Raw genomic sequence first — 21,251 nt, 5'->3', positions numbered from 1 at the left:
TGTTATTCTTAAAGAATCAGAAACACATGCCGATGTGGAGTGCTACGTGGATGCAGTAATACAAGGTGTACCTGCAACGCCCCATAAAATGGACTGTATCAGAAATGCCACTATAACAGATGGTGATTTGCAAGCCGCAATTAAGCTGATCAGAGCTGGATGGCCACAACACCGCAGCCAAGTTCCGGCAGCAGCCAGAGACTACACGGTTGCAAAAGCGGAGCTCTCAGAGCATGAGGGCTTAGTGATCAAGGGAAGAAGAATCGTTGTGCCAAGGGTGATGAGGAAGGAGATCCTGGAAAAGATTCACGAAGGTCACCAGGGCCTTACAAAGTCTAGAGAGAGAGCACAGGAGTGTGTGGTGGCCGGGAATTTCAGCGGACATAAAGAACACAGTGCTGTCATGTCAGATATGCCATGAGTTGAGAAGTACACAGCAGAAAGAGCCCCTGATCTCCACACCCCTCCCAGAACGACCCTGGAAAAGAATTGCAGCTGATCTTTGTGAACATCGTGGACAGAATTATCTAATTGTGTCTGATTACTATTCCAGATTTCTGGAGATACTGCACTTACCTTCTACAACAACATCTCATGTCACACAAAAGTTGAAGGCTGTCTTTGCCAGATTCAGGATTCCAAATGAGGTGGTGAGTGACAACGGTCCTCAGTTCTCTAGTGCAGAGTTTCAAGAACTAGCCAAGCGACTGGATTTCAAACACATTACATCAAGTCCTTACTATCCTCAGGGTAACGGTCACATTGAAAGGGCTGTGCAGATTGCAAAAAGAATTCTGAAGCAGACAGATCCTCTGTTAGCTCTCATGTGCTACCGATCGACTCCCTGTGCCACTACTGGAGTTAGTCCGGCAGAGCTTCTTATGGGAAGGAAAATCAGAACAACACTTCCAACCCTAGAGAAGAATCTTCAACCCAGGTGGCCAAATAGGAAGTCTGTCATGCTGAAAGACAAAATAGAGAAAGACAGACAAGCTTTCTACCATAATCGTCGCAATGGAGCTAAGAATCTGTCAACACTGAGACCAGGTGACACTGTTCTTACCAAGCTGGACCACGAGAAGGTCTGGGCTTCACCGGCAGTGATCAGGCACGAAAGTGTAACACCTCGTTCCTATGACATCGAGACGGAACAAGGAGCGGTACTGAGGCGTAACCGACGTCATCTTCAAGCAGTACCAACACCAGCATTAGCAACAAAACAGGCTGTAGACACACTTGCACCACAAACAAAAGGGACTGTGGACATTCAGCCTACACATACTGATACAACTGAGACTGTACCGACCCAACCATGCAGAGAAACATTTCCTACTCCAAAGCGTGGACTGTTGCTTACCAGGTCAGGAAGAGTCAGTAAACCGGTTGTCAGGCTTGACCTGTAAAGAATCAGGAAACTATATGCTCCGTAACTAGTTGTGCTACAGTAGTTAAGTGTTTGTTCTGTTCAATAGTATAGTAACAGTTACATTGCTCAAATTCATGTTATTGAGAGGTGTTTACGTTAGCTGATTACATGCTGTTTGTTTTGTATGATAAAGTTACTGTCAAGGGTTTTCCTGAAAGAAAAGGGAGGAGAAGAGATAGCAGACTTTGTTTTCAGAAAAAGAGGGAGATGTCATGTGATGTGATATAGTGTATGGTGGTTTCAACACTGATACTTTAAATCTGAGTGACGTGGCGTGTCGGGGCATGACGCGGGGAAATCAGTATATGTGAACTATACAGTATATGGCTGGATGTTAATAAACTTGACGTTCATAAAGAGAGAAACTGCCTATTTACGGTCATTTTACATCCAACAGTGCTGTTGCAAACAGCAACACTACACCTACGTACCCTCCTGACCACTGTACTAAATACAGATAAATCTATGCTAACTTGAAGCTATCCTAACTGATGCAATACTGAGCTGGAACCTGCTTACGTCACGTAGTACCGCTTACGTCACGCAACACAGCAAACATCTAATAGGAAAATTCAACTGCAGTAGCCACCGTTCAACCTGAAGAGGGCAGCACTCAGACGTTTTTACACCATATATCGTTGAATTAAAACACTTTATACCCAAATGTCAAAAAAGTTACTCGAATCAATGAACAGCACTAATAAAGCCCCATTCTTAGAGATCATTAACTAAAAAAAAGTTGATTTAGGGTTTAGTACCCTTTAACAACATACTGCTGATAAAAATCATCAAAATTCAAAATGTGGAGTTTTTATATATTTTTATAATATGTTTATAATCTGTTTCTTTCTGAATACCATCATGATTGAATTAATACATTGATTTCATACAACAGTTCAATAAACAGTTAAAATGACGTCACTTACATTTTAGACGCAATATTGACTGTTTTTGTTCTGTTTCAGCATTATGACGGTCGCCTGCCGCCATCTACTGGCGGTTTAGCGTTATGTTTAAAACTATCATTCTTTCCAACGTTTCTTATTCAAGACACTTATATTCAAAAATATTTAAATCAATCTCATAACATTATTTAATGCAGTTGTAATATTTTTTAGTGTAAAATGATTTGATTTGATCAGCCCTACCTAGGGTAACAACCCTATAGTGTCTTATTACTCTAATTTAATTTATTGATCAAATTTCGTAATTTAAAATGAAAGATGAAGCATACATTTAATAAGATTAGGGAGGGAAATGATATGACAATATGCAGATTAAAATATTTACAACAAAATTTAATTTTTTTATTTTTTTTTCAGACAAGCAACTTTTTATTTGGACAAGTGAATGACAGATTGACTTGTCCGAAGGACAAGAACACGAAAAGGCTTAATGTCGAGCCCTGCACATGCAATTTCTTAACTTGCTGTTTACGTTCGCAGACATAACCGATTGTGTGTATGTGAACTTTGTGTGTTTTTGACATAACCGATTGTGTATTTGACAGTTTAAGCGCAATAAGAAGTGAAAGAGAACTAGGGGGGGTGAATTGCTGTTTCATGCATACTGAGTTTTTTACACTGTTAAAGAGTTGGATTCCCATGCTAAACATGGACAAAGTTTCAAAAGTTAAGTTGTACGTTTGAAGGAGTATTTTTGTTCCAAAAATACTCCTTCCGGTTTGTCACAAGTTTCGGAAAGTTTTTTTCGAGTATGGCTCTGTCTTACGTAAGATAGAGCGGAATTTCCTTATATGGGTCCTAAGGGCACTTCTCCGCGGCCGCGCGCACACTCGCAGACCAGAGAGAGAAGAGAGCGAAAGCAGTACGTTACCTCAAAGCGCTATGCTCGGCTTTTAGGGAAGTCAATGTCACCAAAGAAGTGGGTTTTTGGTTGGCAGGGCAAGACAACCCTGCACAGATTCCCAAAGAACCCAGCGTTAAGGGAATAGTGGATGGAGTTTGTTTTTTCGAAGCATCAACGGAGGTTGTGCACGACTCTTTGTTCCCTGCATTTCGACGATGATTGTTTTATAAACAAAGCCCAGATCGACTTATTTGCAGATCGTCTAATGCTTAAGGATCGAGCAGTCACGGTGAGTAAACTACTTCAAATGTCTCTCTGTGTTGTTGTTAGATCAGTTAGCACAGCTATAGCACACCGCCCACACGGCCCGCCCCCAGCCGCTCGGTTTTTTCCGGAAAGACTCGGTACAGCCAATCTTTCACCTCTAAATATAATAAAACTAAAGACGTTTTGGAGATATGAAGGATGCAATACTACTCTATAGGTACTCAAGATTAACAGGAGATTGAGTGAAAATGAGCATTTCACCCCCCCTTTAATACTCACGGGAAGCTCCGTCTGACATAAAGCTCCGTCTTTCTGTGTTTGTGCTTAGGATGTGTGCGCTCAGAAAACAATATGTCAGAAGTTTAGATTGCTATGGCTTTAAAACACATGCAGAAATTAACCTTCATGATCATGAAGAACTGCAATGTCACATGAGCGTGACCACGGTAGAGATGGTGATCAAAACCAAACACATGTTTAAGTTTTTGGCATGAGCTGTACAGGCTCCGCCTGGGGAGCATCAGCTCATTTGCATTTAAAGATACATGCATGAAAACAGCATGGTCTTCCTTCCACTCAAAAAAATATTTTATGGTCATGTTGTTTTTGTGAACATTTTCCCCTAAGTTTGGAATGGTTTAAAATGAAGCCATGAATCACTTTAGCAGCATTACATTTATTACAGTAAATTCACCCTTTAGTAATTCACCCTGCCATCAACTCTAAACAACTGGGCTTATATTTTGTGTAACCGGGCATAATTCACCATTTCCTTGGTGTCACAGACTGTTCAATTCTTTATTATGTTTATTCATCTGTTTACAAACCCATATAATTCTACCCTGAGCCTTCAACATGACACAAATTCCAATTAAAAATTCACAGGCCCTCAACTTTCATATTCCCTAATTAGTCTAGTGCAACAGAGGTGACAATCTCTGTGTTGAGGTTGGCAATAAAAGTGGAGCAAGTAACATTTTCCTCTAACCTCTAACATAAAACAACAAGAGAAAGCCGTTTTCAATATGCCTGTCTATTACAGCCACCAGCATTTTATAACTTTCTCCGACATTGAGATTGAGAATTCAAGTGGTTTGAGGAACTTTTCGGCTATTATGAAGCAATCCTCATAACCCTGTCACAGGCCTTTACTGCTGCCTCTGATATTTCACCTTTTATCGCATCTGGCAGTGTTTGAAAGAATAAAGAGAGAAAAATGAGGCACATAGAAGGAGGAAAGGCTGGGATGAGAGAATGAGAGACCATTTCTGAGAAAGATGGGCAGCCACAGACACACATAGCACAAAGCACAGCAATTTACCTCTTTATATTGTGTTTATAAGGCAAAACTGAGAGAGAAAAGAAAGTTGCAACTTGACAATGCATCAGTATGAGTTCTACTCAAGCTGTACAAAAAAAAAGAGAGAGAATAAAAAATAAGCCCAAATCAATGCTCTTATTTGAAAGGAAAACTAACCAGACAAAAATCGAACAAAATTCTCAGACAGTCAAGAGAGGACACAGTTAACTGTATACTATTATCATAAGTACCATGGTTCTCTCACAACATTTTTAAGATTAAAATAATATGAGATGGGAGGAAAAACTATAATTCAGTGCTTTTGTATGACTTTTCAGTGCTTTTGTAGAACTCAAAGTTTTCAGGGGAACACAATACTTTTGTGAGAGAATGCAAATATTCATATTTTTCCATCATTATGGGACTCAAAATCTTCTATTCATTTATTGATCCATTAAAAAATAAATGTATATATTTGATATTTTTTTATATTTTAAAAAAAGTTTCTAAAACTCTAAAATTGTATTTAACCATCTTTCCTTACGTCCAAATATCAATAAATATTAATATAAATGTAACATAAACAAAACATAATAAAATTATAAAAGTAATTGTTTATAAATATGTAAAAATAAACAATTACTGCTAGAAAGAAGTCTGTATTCATGATTTTCAGCTAACAACAAGCGTGGTGTTCTTTGAAGTACCTTGGTGTACCATGTTAATACCATGGTCCATGAATATGACCATTTGTACCATAATACCACCAGCCTTTCCTCTCTTTATATATAAATATATATATATATATATATATATACAGTTTATATATATAGTGCTATTCTCTTGTTTGAGTCCATCAAGTTCCATTTTTAACTTTAGTTTAAACACACTTTCTAAGTCTAAAGTTTAATAGTGTAACTGACAGGCAGATTGGCAGTCTTGAGTAAGCTGGCATCAGTCTGTCTCACTTTATAACTTTAATATCTGATGACACTTTCCCACAAATTTCATCATACTTTCAATATTCTCTCTTATACTCACACACTTTCTTTTTTATCTGTCATTCTTCCTCCTATCCATTTAAAATGTAGTCAAAAGAATGAAGCCGCATCCCCATGGATGAGCAAAAAAGTTTGTTGTTTTGTCCTTGAGATGCCCACTTCAATTCCATTACATATAACAGTTAGTGACTTTCTGGAATACATCCATTCAATGCTTTTTCTGTCGGCAAAATGGCTAGCCGTTTACTTTGCAATATTTGGATAAATAGCCCTCAAAAGAAGATAATTCATCCCTTGAGTAATGAAGGCATATGGTTTTTGACTGAATTAATGCATTATGATCTGTTTCAGAAAATGTTGGGTGGAAATACTGTGGTACAATGGATTCAATAATAGCGCCCTCACAATCTGGCCTTGTTAGTAGCATGTTTGTATTAATGCATGGGAGGGGATGCGATTACGGTCCGCCAAGCCTGCCAATAGAGTGTATTTAGCTGAGACGAAGAGTGGGTGCACAATGCCTGCATGTCTGGCGGCAATACACAATTGTGCGATGAAATGCTGAGTATTTGGGTGACAATAGCGGCAGGTTTCCAGTGCCAGTGTTGGTTGGCATGGCAAATTGCATCACTGAGTCCATCAATTTTAGCGCCCATCTAACATTACAACCACTTAGTATAGTCACACAGACCATTAGTGATTACATCCCAGTATAAAAATCCCTTCCTCTATGGGTTAAGAGGTAATGTTTTATTCACTGTAGTGTTTTAAAACCCTTGAAGTGGAAATGTTATGCTTTTCAGGGTTTCATATCTGCATAACACTCAGATGAATTTAGTCTTAAGTGAAGCACTTCTATTTCAGCCAAACTCCACAAGAATCAACATATGCTTCCCAGTCAACACATAACATCACTGTTTTATGTTGTAGGATCAGTGCAAATAGCATGTCCAAAGACAAAATGACAGAATTAGAAAACTGTAATGGCACCTCTGGAGGAATGATACAAAATAAACAACAGGTTTGTACTATAGGTAACTAGGGTTGGGTACCATTCACATTTTAACCAGTACCGGTACTAGAAATTCGGTGCCGGTACCTTTTTTTGGTAATTAAGTCATTTGTAGAAGTGTTATTGACATTATGCCAGAGCTGCCTTGGTTGCTGTCTGCCATTGTCTGTGATGCTTGAATATTAATAAAAACAACCATTTTAGTAATAAAAGAAGACATAAAATGAAGACATAAAACATTCATTTAATTGATCTTTTATATGAAATTAAACGTTTTTGTCAAACAACATGCGGCACAACTGAGCTTTATACTGTTAAAATTACAACATAGAAGAAAAAGTGTGATTATTCCTTAAAAAATAATTTTTGATAATAATTTATTAGTGTTAGTATTATTATTAAATTGAGATATCTAAAATTCTACTGTACAACAGTAATATATTATCAAGTTAAACCAAACTTTTAATTTGACAGGTTGTGGTGAAGACATGAGTTTCCGTGTGTTAATGATATAACGATAGTTTTTCTTAAATGAAATTGTAAAATGCTGATGAACTTCAGTGACTCTCAGAGCGGCTCTAGATTCATGTTCACTCACAGTGAGACTGCAGAGGATGAAAAACACAGCGAGCGTCACGCGTGCTTCAGTGTGTGTGAGGTAAATGAAACCGCGCGTCTGCACCACTCATTCACACAGACATGCAGGATTCGTATTTAAATAGTCTTACTCTCGCGCCAAGATGCACTCTCAGGTACCGAAATTTGGCACCGATGTCAGTAGTACTGACGAAATTTGTTTGGTGCCATTAAAAGTACAGAGTTTGGTACCCAACCCTATAGGTAACGGAGGCCAGCTAGTAGAGAGCTGTGGAAGTAAACCTCACTCCCCTGGCCTCAAGCAGCGCACTAGTGAATTACCTTAGAAGCTGCGGCCTTTTGCCTCCTTGTTTGCGCGCATGTCTCCCATGCTAGTAAGAATCCCGCTCAGAGCGATTGTGAGTAGGACCCAAGCGTGCCGCACAAGCCCTGAAAAGTGAAGCCAAAACGTCTCGATCGCCCCCCAGTGACTGGTCCTAGTATAGGTCATAAGCCCCGCCTCCCCGTGTTATTCAATGGGACGCGAGACCAACTAAACAATTAAATTACACTACAAATATCTTTTTCCAAAGGTGTTTTCTTTCATTTGCTGTCGTTTTTATCACGCTGATGTAAGTTCAAGTGTCTGTTTCAAAAATAAGTTGGTTTTTAGTTAGTTACGTGATGCGGTGGTGTAACGTCATGATTGACAGCTGTGATTGACAGGTTCTCCGAGCGAAGTAGTCACTGAAGCACCAACGGATATTTTTTTCGGGATCTTCGGAGGACTGAGCTGATTGTATTTACTTTATTTTAATAAGCCTCTTGTCGTACTGCAATCAATTTTTTAAAAAGTGTGCAGAATGCACTTTCCCTGCGAGGGTGAGGGTCTAGCGTTGATTTCGCGGCTTTACTTCCTGCTCACGACTGCGCAGGTCTGGTTCTGAAATCGCTACTGCGCAGACTCAAGTTCCAATATGTCAGCGCCATATCGGGACTCTGGCGGCTTCAGTTCTCATCAATGGAAGAGAGCGAAGGGGCGTCGTCCATCTTTTTTTACAGTCTATGGTAGGACCAGTTAAATTGGTCCCGGTTTAGGTTTAGGGGGTGAGTGTAGCAACAGTTGCTGTGGTAATTGAACGTTTATGCAAATAGAATAGCAACGCGATGAGGCGACTACTAATAGAAGCACAGATAATTATCTACCGCTTAAAATAGTAAGAAACTGCAGACATTTGAATAGTTTGGACAATCTGCTTATACCCCCAATGACGGTTAGGTTTAGGGGTGAACGTTTATGATTAATTGTTTTATTTTTAAAAAATCGTACGTTTTCGAATCTCATCGTGAATTCTGAATCTCATCAAAAATTGCCACCTCGTAAAATAATCATGTTTTCCTATGAGATCAGGTTTGAACGCCAACTAGAAACCAACAGTACAGTGCTGTCAGTTTGAAAAAACATATTTAGTGAACTATTTTCCCTTCATTGCTAATAATTGTGTTGGAGGTATGGTTGATGCGTATTAATAATGTGAATTTCAGTGTTCAATTTTCACATGTTTGGTAGAGCTGATTTTAGCTCTAAATCTTCAGGGAACTATTTACTGAATAACTTGGGGAATGATTCATGGTAAACAGTCGTTAACCTCTCTCAATTAAAAGGGGTCTGGAAATGTGACATTTAGAGTAAATCAACACTTATGGATAAATAAATGATAAATGAATAGAAAACAAACAAGTTGTGGGATAAATAATCACTCTTAAAGTTCACAGCCGGCTGTGTTTGCCACCTCGGGGTAACAGGCCCAATTAATATTTATTAATTAAAAGAACCCTGATGATTGCAGTTCGGTAACCGCAGGCTACGCACAAATATATGAATATGTGTGCGACCAAACAAGGCATTAATACAGCCTAAATGCCCGCGACATAAAATAAGCATTAAAAAGTGCAGTGGCTGTATAATTAATCATTATGATTTCCCTCAGGGATCTGTAATTCTGGGAACAGCATGTGTTAGTATGTGGTATGCAGACAGGCTGTATTTCTTGTAGACGGCATTGCTGAACTTTCATTATTCTTCTGCCATTACATTATTTTGTTTCACATAAGGGTAATAAATTAATTGTTTAGTGTATTTATATCTTGGTGGAAAAGGAAAAATGATTATATCAAACTTATTAAGTAAATTTACCTTGCTGGAGAAATCAGGTTATATCTACTGACAGTTATGCTTCAATAAAACCTTGTTTTTTCAGGTTGGTTGAATTCAGTTTTAATCAGGAGTCTTAAATAATTTATTTAATTTCAACAAAACCATTTATTTCAAATGTTACCGCATGAAATAAATGTTCTAGGTTGAACTGACAAAAAAAAAAGCCAGTGTAAACACCAGACAAACCAAGATTTGCACAGTGCTTATCCAGTCTGTCTGAGCGCAAGTCTCAAGTCATTTTTCAAAACGACGCCCGTGCATTATTTATTACGATACATCTGCTTTTACTTTCTCTCTTCGAAAACGTCTAAAAGAGCTAAAGGAGTTATCCGAGGACTAGTTTTGACAAAATTAGGACAACTGTTCCGCCCCTGCGCCCACTTCCAACATCTTCCCATTTCACCCTCTCCATCTATCCCTCATTTGCATTGTGCTCTGTCCGGCGATGCCTCTCTCTGGGGGCCGGAGAGGGTTTCCATGGCGACTCAGTGGGTGTCTGAGCGTGAGGGTGGTCTGAAGGATGGCGACTTCCTCTTTCAGCTACATGACACGAGCACAAAAAGAACAGCTCTGAAAGAGAGGGTCGGAAAAAAGGAGCAGAAAGGAGGTGAGGAGGGGCGGGCCATCAGGGGTCAGGAATAGGGGTCGGTGTAATTTGCACAGCGCTGCTTCTCTTTGATAAAGGGCGGTGAGAGGGAGCGTGGTTCATCTGTAGGGTTCCTGCCTGCCCGTGTGAGGGGAATATCCATCGCTCATTCAGGGCTTGTTGAAATACAAAGAAGCATCAGGAGAGTACAAAAGTAGAGGGAGAAAGTTACCCCAGGAGATAAACACAGATCTGCCTCTCTTGTCTTTCTAATGGACCACAAATTCTCTATAGAGGTCTGGGGCTGGGTTTAAAAAACATTCTTAACTGCTATTTTATACTTATTTTCTAACTTAAGAATAAAGTTAAGAGAATTTTGTATTCCCCAAAAAAAACAAAAAATTCTTAAGAATTTCGTTTTTTTCTAAAACAAACCCTAAGAAGAGTTTGAATTCCTGTGAAAAACGTTCTTAAATTTCTTCGTAAATAACCTCGAAAGTTAGGACATGTGATTGTTTTTTGATTACTTTTCTAAATTTCTAATGAATGTTTTCAACTGTTAATCATTTTCAAACAAGGCAGGGTTAAACATTTATGCAAATTCATAAAACGACGCTGCAATTTCAAACAAGAGAACCAATCAAAAGCATCAGAACAGCATCGCTTTACTAAACGGCCTTTAAATGGCAGGAGGCTTCGTGCACATCAAAAACAGGCAAAGCAACTAATTAATATCATTCAACATATCCTAGCTTTTTACAGAAATTATTCAGATATCACCCCTTTTGTAATTGTTAACATTTTCATAACTGTAATTTAATTACTCATTTTTCTCAGTAACTGTAATTGATTACAGTTACATTGATTTTGTAATTAAACTATGTTACGCCGTTACATGTAACTGGTTACTCCCCAACACTGCTTGTCTTAAATCCCCAAAGGTAAAATGTTTAATTTATTGGGCTATTAAACATTACAACATTGCACTACATCTAATAGCCTACATATTAATATTACTAGGGATGTGCACAAATACTTTGAAATTACACCAATGATTAATCATTTAAACATGGATGAGTCATGATTATGTGTGAAATGACTTGTTTCTGAATTTGAAACCCTACATAAACAAGTCAAATAGAGACCTTGTTTTTAATATTATATTTATGACCATTTTCACCAATATTCAGCACATATGAGAGCACTTCCTCTTGAGAGAGACTCTTTAAAATAACTATTAAAAATACACAGTGCATTAAAAAATGCAACATGCCTTTAGCGCAAAAAGACGGGGCGTTTCTCATTGAGTCGATCAGCGAGTTTTTAGCAAGAACCACCGTACAATAAGATAACACTAAACACTAATTTTCTTCATTATGAAATAACACGGTTAGAAGATGGCTGTGTCTCATGTGACCTTGTTATTTGTACACTTGTAATTTGTAAAATGTTGGCGTTATTTTGTCACTTATTGGGAGAAGTATGCTAACTGGAGCCATTTACCTCCAGTCTTTGTGCTAAGCTAGGCTAGCGGTGGGTGCGTCAGACAGAGTTACGGCACACACGGAGATGAGAAGGGTATGTCTGGACTTATCTAACTCTGGGGGATACGGTGAATAAGCTAAAGTCCCAAAAAGTCGCCATGTTCCTTTAAATTGATAGTAAAAGTGCTGCAGCAAATAAGAAACCCCCGTAGCAGATCTAGACAGGTGGTACTGGGGAGGAGGAGGGTTAAGACAAGCACGCAGTCTATTGCTACCTGGTCAGACCGGAATATAAAAGGCTAGCCTAGATAGGAAGAACTAAGTATTTCTTTAAAAAACTTGTCATAAATCTGGCCCCTGTTTCTGGTCCTTCATTTTTAAATAAAGTGTATTGTGGGAACGTTTTTTTCTCCCTCCAAACAGATACCAGCTTCTAGAGCATGAATGTGGAACATCGGACCCTGAGAGACATCCTACCACAATGTGAAAATACTCACTTCTATTCTTAAAAATGCTCACAGGGACAGAAGCCAATGACAAAATTATAAATGGACTGCATTATTCTTAGTCTAACTTTACATACGCTTACATAAGAACGTGCAGAGCTGGTATTCAGATGCCCAGCGTCCACTCAAACTCTGCGGATCCACTGCAACTTTTTTTCCTAAGTGCTTGATAATGTTTTTGAGTGCATTTACATTTATGAATAATTGATGGTGTGAGTGGTTCAGGAAAAGTGTGTTGGTTTACATAGTGTAAGCTACACATGTCAGGGAGCGAGCTTGTGTATAATGTAACAGGGAAATGTAAGTCAGAGTTACTGCATTACTGTAGTCCTGCTTACCTCTGTGTTCATATGATACTGATTCTTACACACACGCACGTACGGTACGTATTCCTTGACTGCGGGTCTGATCCTAAACACCGTCGCTGCCTTCCTAACTATCAAGGTACGTCATAGGTAATCGCATTGGAGCGCTCTACAAAGGCTGCACAAATGTAGCTAGCATTATAATGAGAGACATGATATTTCAATTGAGATGATATTAGCATGTTGCTAATTGAATATAGCCTACAGTATCATATTACATATAACATTTTTGAAAATTTGTATTTATTCCTGTGATCAAAGCTGAATTTTTTACAAAACTTCCCCAAACAAACAGTATAGTGTATATTAGGAGGCAGTCTATTTTTATTATTTCAATAGAGAATGACATTAGCATGCTGCTAAGCTAATGTATAAATAGGCTACATAAAGCTGCACAAACAAATATTAGGTGAAATATTTTTAATCCATTTTTATTTACATCAAACTATTTTTACTGATACTTTTCAGTATATGATAAACTTAATGTTTATTTATAATAAATGTCTTGCTTCATCCGCCCCCTTGGATTTATTTTTTCACTAGCTATCTTGGGACTGACTTTACTACAAAGGATACAGTACAAGCAATGCTGCCATATAATTTGGCTAAAAGGAGTTATCTTAGGAGGCAGAATGATCAACTTGCCTACTTTTGAACAGTCTTCAAGTGAGTTAATGCCTTAAAATGTTGCCTAAGAAGGCACTTGAGGTTTTGAAACACAGCATGCGTCTGTTCACACTGCTCGAGTCTCAGTGGCAACATCATCCTTCATCCTTGTCTCTCAGTCAAATAACACATCACATTTCAGCCAACAATTTCCACATTTGACTTTTGCGACTAATAAACCGACTTCCTCCTGTCTGAGGGGCGTTTGAGGCGCTCTGAGGTCATATAATTAAAGGAGAACGCGTGGGCTTGTTCTTTGTGTCTGGGATGCTTATTTGAGAGAACGGCACAGGAACTTAGGATTCATTTGTTTGGAACTCAGAGTACATCTATAATAGAGCGTTGGGATTGACTTATATACGCACACCGTTCTCTTTTCCAGTCCTCTCTATTCCATCATCTCACTTCACCCGTGTCTTCATACATATCTGCCTTATTATTTTCTCTCTCCCTTCTCCATCTCTTCTTTTTCTCTGACGTGGTCATGGTAACCTTATCAATGCCAGTTACACAACAGTGAAGAAGAAGGTAAAGGCAATTTTTATGACAGCTCCACCTTATTAACCTTCTCAAGTCTGAGCAGGGTGTGTGTCATTCAACACTCTCTCTGTTTCACTTTCTGAGAAAGTTGGCCTTGGTTAACAGGTACAGACAGATCTCTAGGAGACGTTTGTCACCGTTCAGTCCTTTTTCACTTGCATTTTACAGTAAACCCGAGTTTATCTCTGCCTAACCTATTCTCAGAAGCTCAGCACAGCGCAGGTTCCCAGCAAACCACTGATTCACCGCAAATTCTCTGCTGGTTCCTGCCTGAGGAAGAAATCTTGTTCTATAGGGTCACATGTGAAGTTACATTTTCCTGCCTCTCTCTCATAAGCATTTTCCTCTCCTTTAGTTATTTTAATGTCACATCTCAAAGGCATTCAACTGATTTCATCCCTCATGACATTCAGTGTGTATAGCTGCCAAAAGTGCTCCCCTGTGGCTGAAGGCGTCAAAAGTGGACTGAAGGGTGTGCCGAAGATGCTGTGTTATTTTTAGGTTGATCCTGGCAGCTGTTTGGATTAAATTTCTGCTCTAAGTCTTGGCATGTTTATGGGCAAATTCTTCAAATAATTTAGCCATAAGGGAAAGATGATAACACGATTATGCAAAAATAAAAAAATGAATAAATAACAAATAAATAATTTTTTTTTTCAGTTTACTCATATACTAGAGGAAAAAATAAAATAAAAATATTTTAAATTTTTTTTATAAAAAATGTTTTATATTGGTAACACTATTTGTTAACATTAGTTGACCTAACAATGAAAAATACGTCTAAAGCATTTAATAAACAATGTTAATTTCAACATTTCTAATACATTATTAAAATCAATATTATATGACTTGAGCTGACATGAACTAACATTGAACATTGTATTTTTATTAACTAACGACGTTAACAAAGATTATTAAATAACAAATGTAATGCTAATTGTTAATGTTAGTCTTGAGAATGTCGGTAACCAGACAGCTGACGGCACCCATTGACTTAGTAGGAAGAAAAATACTATGGAAGTCAATGGGTGCCGTCAACTGTCTGGTTACCGACATTCTTTAAAATATCTTCTTTTCTGTTCAGCAGAAGAAAGAAACTCATACAGGTTTGGAACAACTTGAAGGTGAGTAAAGGAATTTTCAATTTTGGGTGAACTATCCCTTTAACTGCTTTCACCTGAGGGTTCAGCATTATACTGTTTTTGGTAGTAATTTGTAAGGGATTTTGTATAATTATAATTCATCCTTGTAGATGCAGTTGATATTTGGCAGAGCTCAAGCCTGAAGCTACTGGGGCAGAACCTGCTCTGTTTGACAGCGCTGATAATGAATAATGAATATTATGATTAGCCTGCCTTTGGTCCAGAGCTGGCTAAACACACACACACACACACACACACACACAGTCAAGAAGTGATAACAAAAGACGCTGCATTGGAACAGAAAATGAGGTAAGAAATAACCTAGAGTGATAGAGATAACAGTTGTTCTCAACCAGGTGGCCGGGGCCCATATGGGCCTCAGCAATCCTACATGGGGGCCCTTATAAGTCTTATAATTATGTAAATTGTTATATTTAATTAACTAAATGCTACAAAATAATAAAAATACAAATTTTCATCATTAATGATTAGTATCTAATCAGACAGCATGCAATTTCATACGTAGCTTGAGTCTTTATGAGTGATTCACTGGATCATTCATTGAACACTGATTCATTCTAGAAGGAATCGCCACGTGCTCGAAGATGCTCAACTGTTAATTTAGCTGTGGCTTTGTTTGAATTTTCGTTGGCAAAGCAAAAATGGGCAAAATCCAACTGGCAAAGTTGTTTAAAATGTAAGTTAACGTTACTCAGTATTAATGTCTTGCTTAAAAATAACAAAACAACAGCTTTTCAGTCTTTTGTTTACATCACAGTCTAGCAAAAGCATGAATTTCTACTTAAGTATACTGCCTGTCGGTGGCAGATAGTTTGAGGGATGGTTCATAAAAATGTTTTGTTTTGAGTTTCACTGCAAAACTTTATAAACTTGAACTGTTTACCTGTATTTATAAACGTCGTCTTCGACAGCGCGCCGCGTCTGTGAATCACGCAGCGGCTCGTCCATCTCAGTCAGTTTCAAAACATAGACCGCTCTGATGAAGTTAGGGAAGAAGGACAGGATTCGCGACCGTGGGTTTTAGCCTGCTGTGTTACATTTGTCGAATATTTTTGACTTATTTAAGCACGTCTTATAATAGCGCGTCTATACGCTGCACTTTTTGCTAGGCTATTTCTTAGCGCTACGTCTCACGTTTTTTAACGCAAGAACGCGTTGATGTCTTCACGTGCTATATCGGAATTATCGTAAATACGAGTTCCTTTGTTCCCTTGTAAATTGGACATGAACGCCCTCTCAAGTCGTATCTCCTATCTTAAATAGTGCATATTTACAAATAATAATTTGAAGTGTTACTGTATAGGCTACACAGCAAACAGCCTGGTTGTATTTGACCACAATTCCAGAAGCGTGGTGGTGAATGTTATGGTTCTCAGTGATTGGGACATGTAATTTGGACATGTCATATATAATTCCTATATGGATCCTCTTCTTTCAGACAACAAAGCACTTGAATGCAACAAGCTTGTAATGACGACTTAAGAAGCGAGAAGTAGGAAATTTCCGATAGCAAGTGAAGGCAGCATTTAGTCCTAAATTCTAGGATGGAATAAAGGGCACAAAACTCCCATTACCGATAGAAGGGTGTGTGATAGTGGATATTACATGAACTCTCTGGCACTTAATTTCTGAGTAAGGGTGGAGTTTATCATCCGAAGCTTGTGCATTTGTGGGTATGGTTGTATTGCAAGTGCAGAACACCACATAAATACTGCAATCCAGATTAGATGTCTCTCCTAAATGTGAATTGATCTAATCTGGATTACAAAGGCTCATTCTGGAGAGAGCATGTAAAGTTCAAGCCATGATCCAGTTTCCCTCGCATGGCACAGTGTTGTTATAAACGGCTCTAACGTGACCTCTCTGAAAAGACCAAGATTAAATTTAATCCATTCTGCCGTTAGACTGAGAGTAGGATTGGTTATGGAGCAAATTCTGATCTTTAACATGTAATCTCTTCACTCTGTGCTCTTCACTACACCACACTGTGTGGGAAAGCCTAGGTGGTGTCTTTTCCAGATGAATAACTCTTGAAAGCAAGCACCAGGGCATTCGTCAGCTTCCTGGCACACAGACAGTGATAGATAAATGCAACCTTTAACTTCTGATGCCTCAGCAAGAGGAAGAGGAAAAAGAGGTAGGCACTTTTCTCTATTACCAAGAAAGAATAGGAGGGAATGAGAATGTGGATAAACAGTTAGAGAAAGGGAGAGAGAGGCAACTTTACTTTGATATGGAAACTATTTTTCCAGCCCTTCCTCCCTCCCATGCCTTGATCTGCCCTATTCTCCCTTCATCATCCTCTTATTTTCTTTTCTGCTTTATTTTTATTTTTTATTACAGTGCATTCAAATTCCAACCTTGAAGTTTCCTGGGATAGGAAAGTTCTCTTTAAAGGATGCTGCTTTTTCACCTGTCCAATGACTCACAGTAGGTCAGCTTACAGAAAGTGTGCAAACACACACACACGCACACACTCTTGTACATCTATCTTTATGAGGATATTCATTGACACAATGCAATCTCTAGCCGCTTACCGTAACCTTACCCATCACAACTAAGTGCCTAACCTGAACCTGAACCCGAACCCTAAACCTACCCTTAACCTACCCTTAACCTAATTATAACCTTATCCCTAAAACCAAGTCTTGACCCTCAAACTGGCCTTTAAAGGGGTCTCCGAAAGTTAGGACCGGCCAAAATGTCCTCACTTTACTCTTTGTCCTCACTCCACTGGTCTAAAACCCAAACTGGTCCTCACAAAGATAGTTGTACAAGTACACACACACACACACACACACGTTTCACTATTATTCTAAACTTTTGACTGGTAGTATACATTATGATTTTTTTACCACTATCATGAATGATACCTGAAGTGTTGCAGCTTTTTGAGGACTTGGACTTAGACTTCTTTATCGTCACTGTAACAGAGTCACAACAAAATTCTCTGTGATACAATCCAGTTTGCAGCATATAAAAACAACAATTCTGACAAACATTAAAAAGACAAACATAAACATTAAAATAACAAAGAACAACAAATGTCAATGAATGAATCCAATGATATATAAAAAGAATAAATAGAAATAAAAAATGAGCTATCAGGAGAGATGAGCTATCACTTTTCTAAGCAATCACAGATACTAGAATGTCATTGATGGCCTTTTAGGCCAGTAAGTAATCGCCTAGCAACAACTGAGAACCTTAGCAACACCATTTCAGCAGCCTGGCAACCACTCACAAGCCCCAAACATCATGTAGGCTATAGGTTTGCAGGGGCAAGCACTACTTGCATTTTCTTCAGTAAATGTAAAAATCAAGTTTCTTACTCCCGTTTCCCTTGATAACTGAAATCCTTGAGTTCTATTCTGGTCTTAGTTAAATCTGTTACATGAGGCCTTGGAGGCGGTGGATAACCTTACGGGTTCACCATGTACCATTTATATCATTCTCATAGAACATTCTCTCTCGCCTCGCCGTTCTCAGGAATAGAAGGCGGAGGAATGGAAAAATCGACACAGGCATAAAACATAAAACATCATTGCACTAGCTCAGAGATATTTTCTTACTCAGGAGTGTCATGCGCCTAGAGTGTGTTTTTTATTTATATTTATAATTTTTATTTATAATTTAAAGGAATTAAAACTTTTATCCAACAAGGACTCATTAAATTGATTAAAAGTGTCTGTAAAGACAATTAAATTGAATGTAAGATATTTAAATTTAAAATTAATGCTAATCTTTTGAACTTTCAATTCAATTCTAAAACAAAGTTTACACAAAAAAATGTCAACATTTATAATAATAAGAAATGTTTCTTGAGCATCAAATCATCATATTAGAGTGATTTCTGATGGATCATGTGACACTGAAGACTGGAGTAATGATGCTGAAAATTCAGCTTTGATCACAGGAATAAATGACATTTTAAAACATTAAAATAGAAAACGGTTATTTTAAATTGTAATAATATTTCACAATTTTACAGTTTTTTATTTGCTGTGTTTTTGATTAAATAAATACAGCCTTGGTGAGCATAAGAGACTTCTTTCAAAGACAATAAAATAATCTTACCGAAAACCTACACAAAACTTTTGAAACTGATCAACTTCTTTTCCGTAAGACATGACCAAATAATTTTTTTAAGACATCAGTTTGTTATTTAAGTGTGAAAGGTGTTAGTTTGGTGGTACAGTTTTTATATAGTGTGTAAGGGGACCCATGTTTAAATTATGACCACAAATACATATTTTTAAAAATAAATAAGAATTAATAAAAAACTAAATTATTATTTTTATTATAAAAGTTAAAAAAATTGGCAGTTGCTTTAATATCCCCCTTGGCTTAGTAACTGAAAGGACATGTTTGAATGTGCTGTCTGTACTAATCTCTTCTGTCTGTACTAATAACAGTCAGACTCATAATAAGTGTGTGCGCTTGAAGCTGCCTGTGAAGCGCTGCTCCTCTGGCTAACTCGCACTATTAAGCCCAGAAGGTAGAAGCCACATGAATAACCATGAATACTGCACACTGAAGCCAAGCTTTCCCCTTTCACTCACTCTGTCCGCAAGCTCCGCCTGTGCTGCCCTTTGTGAGTGTTTGTGTGTTCAGATTGGGTACCAGCTCTCTTTCTCTGCCTCTCTTTGCCTCCCCCTTCTCCTCCTCCTCTTCCCTCGGTCGCTCAGCGATTCAGGGAGAATGTGAGTAAAGCAAAAAAAGGCAGGCGTGTTTTAACAGATGGCTCTTGCTGTCCCGATTCAGCCAGCTCACTGCCTCTGGTACAGCTTGAACAGAGAGAGAGAGAGAGAGAGAGAGTGCGCGCGCAAGGTAGTTCAGGAAATTGAAACCGCTTCTTTTACTTTTCTTTTTTTCACTCGTCTCTTTTAAAACTTTCCTCCCAGCCTCTCTCGCTCTCACTTCTGTGTTGACAGACACTTGAAAGTTTGACAAACTTTTCAGCAATGCAGTGACCACAGTGCAACAGGCTGCAGGAAGACAGATTTCAGGACAGAAGAGTCCCCCCCCCCCCCTTCTAAATCCCTCCCAAGCCAGTCTGGCTTGCTGTTTTGGGGTCTCCGCCGCAGGACAGAAGGGGACAAACTGCCACCTGCCTCCCCTGCAGCTGTGTGTGAGGTAGGCTTCTCTGACATGCCCTATTTTCTCTCTCTCTCTCTCTCTCTCTCTCTCTCTCTCTCTCTCTCTCTCTCTCTCTCTCTTTGCTCAACTGATGTAACCGCACACTGGGAGTTCTAGCGCGGCGATCTGACGTTCCACAGTTGCGATTACAGGTTTCCCTCCCTCTTTCCCTCTCTGTTCGCCCTTCACTTTTGCACTCTTAAAGGAGCAGTTTGCATGTTGCCTAGGCTTGTGTTACTGGGCATACAGTGCATGTGTCATTTTTCTATGTGGGCGCACATGGGTGTCGTTGTTATTATTAGTTCACTGACAGACTGATTGACTGACTGGAGTGTTACTGAAAGAAAGGGAGGGTCAGAGTTACACCCTGTTCCCTCGACAGTCACGCTCGTGTGTCAAACAGAGGAAACCTGCTGATGATAGGGTTGAGACATCCTGAGATCTCCAAAAGCTTCCATGCTCCTTTATGCTTTATATGTCATCTCAGATATTGAAAACACTCTTAACTATATACTGCACAAAATAACTCATTTCAGTCAAAGGTTTGAACACAGATACTCGTTCTTTATTTTAGATTAATAGTAAAGTCATCAAAAATGATGTGGTGACCAAAAATGTTAAAATCAATTGTATGTTTGAGCTTCTTGAAAGCCCCACCTTTTGTCTAAACTCTGACTCTGCACACTCTTCTCAACCGACTTCATGAGGTGCATCTTGGGATGCTTTTCAGATGCATGCTGGGCACTTATTGGCTGCTCACTATCCACTCCAACTTGACAATTCATTTTTTTGTTTTAAATTATAAAAAAAAAATATTTTTGATTGGTAGTGTGTTTTAATGATTAAAAAAATAAAATAATTAAATACCATTTAATAACTTGGTTGCAAAAGTGTATATTTTACCATAGCTGCGTTTCTACCTAAATTACCCAGAACAATTTGTCCCAGGAACTTTTTTCCCCCAGGCCTGTTGCTGTCTGTGTTTCCATCGTTGTTTAAAGTACCGTGAAGATTGGGCAAATTAGTCCGATGACATAGCACTGTGTGCGACTTTCCAGTTCCCGCTAGATTTTGTCCTCTGCATATAAGCTTAATAAAGCCTGAACCTCGTCTTCGGTCCATCAGTCTTTTTAAAAAAAAGACTTTTAAAAATGGTGGTTGAATAAAATGCTGCGTGGAGTCAACCAATCAGC

General features: G+C 38.5%; 2 protein-coding genes across 5 annotated transcripts in view; both read left to right on the top strand.

Annotated features, from left to right (window-relative positions):
- The window catches only part of haus8 (HAUS augmin like complex subunit 8), a 194,425-nt gene that overhangs the window by 96,931 nt on the left and 76,243 nt on the right, over nt 1-21,251 (top strand). The gene's annotated exons all lie outside the window — the stretch shown is intronic.
- The window catches only part of sulf2b (sulfatase 2b), a 159,658-nt gene continuing 153,883 nt past the window's right edge, over nt 15,477-21,251 (top strand). For 2 of the 4 annotated variants that reach the window (XM_079849775.1, XM_079849776.1), the window contains exon 1: nt 19,619-20,055. The gene's annotated coding sequence lies outside the window, so the exon portion shown is untranslated. Of the gene's footprint in view, nt 15,584-16,922; nt 17,057-17,262; nt 17,354-19,617; nt 20,056-21,251 lie in introns of those variants that run through there. The other 2 variants (XM_079849781.1, XM_079849786.1) reach the window with 2 other exon arrangements.

Source organism: Squalius cephalus (genome assembly GCF_949319135.1).
Source record: "Squalius cephalus genome assembly, chromosome: 18".
Lineage (NCBI taxonomy): Eukaryota > Metazoa > Chordata > Actinopteri > Cypriniformes > Leuciscidae > Squalius > Squalius cephalus.
The sequence above is the reverse complement of the archived record's forward strand: the minus strand, read 5'-3'. Positions and strand labels throughout refer to the sequence as shown.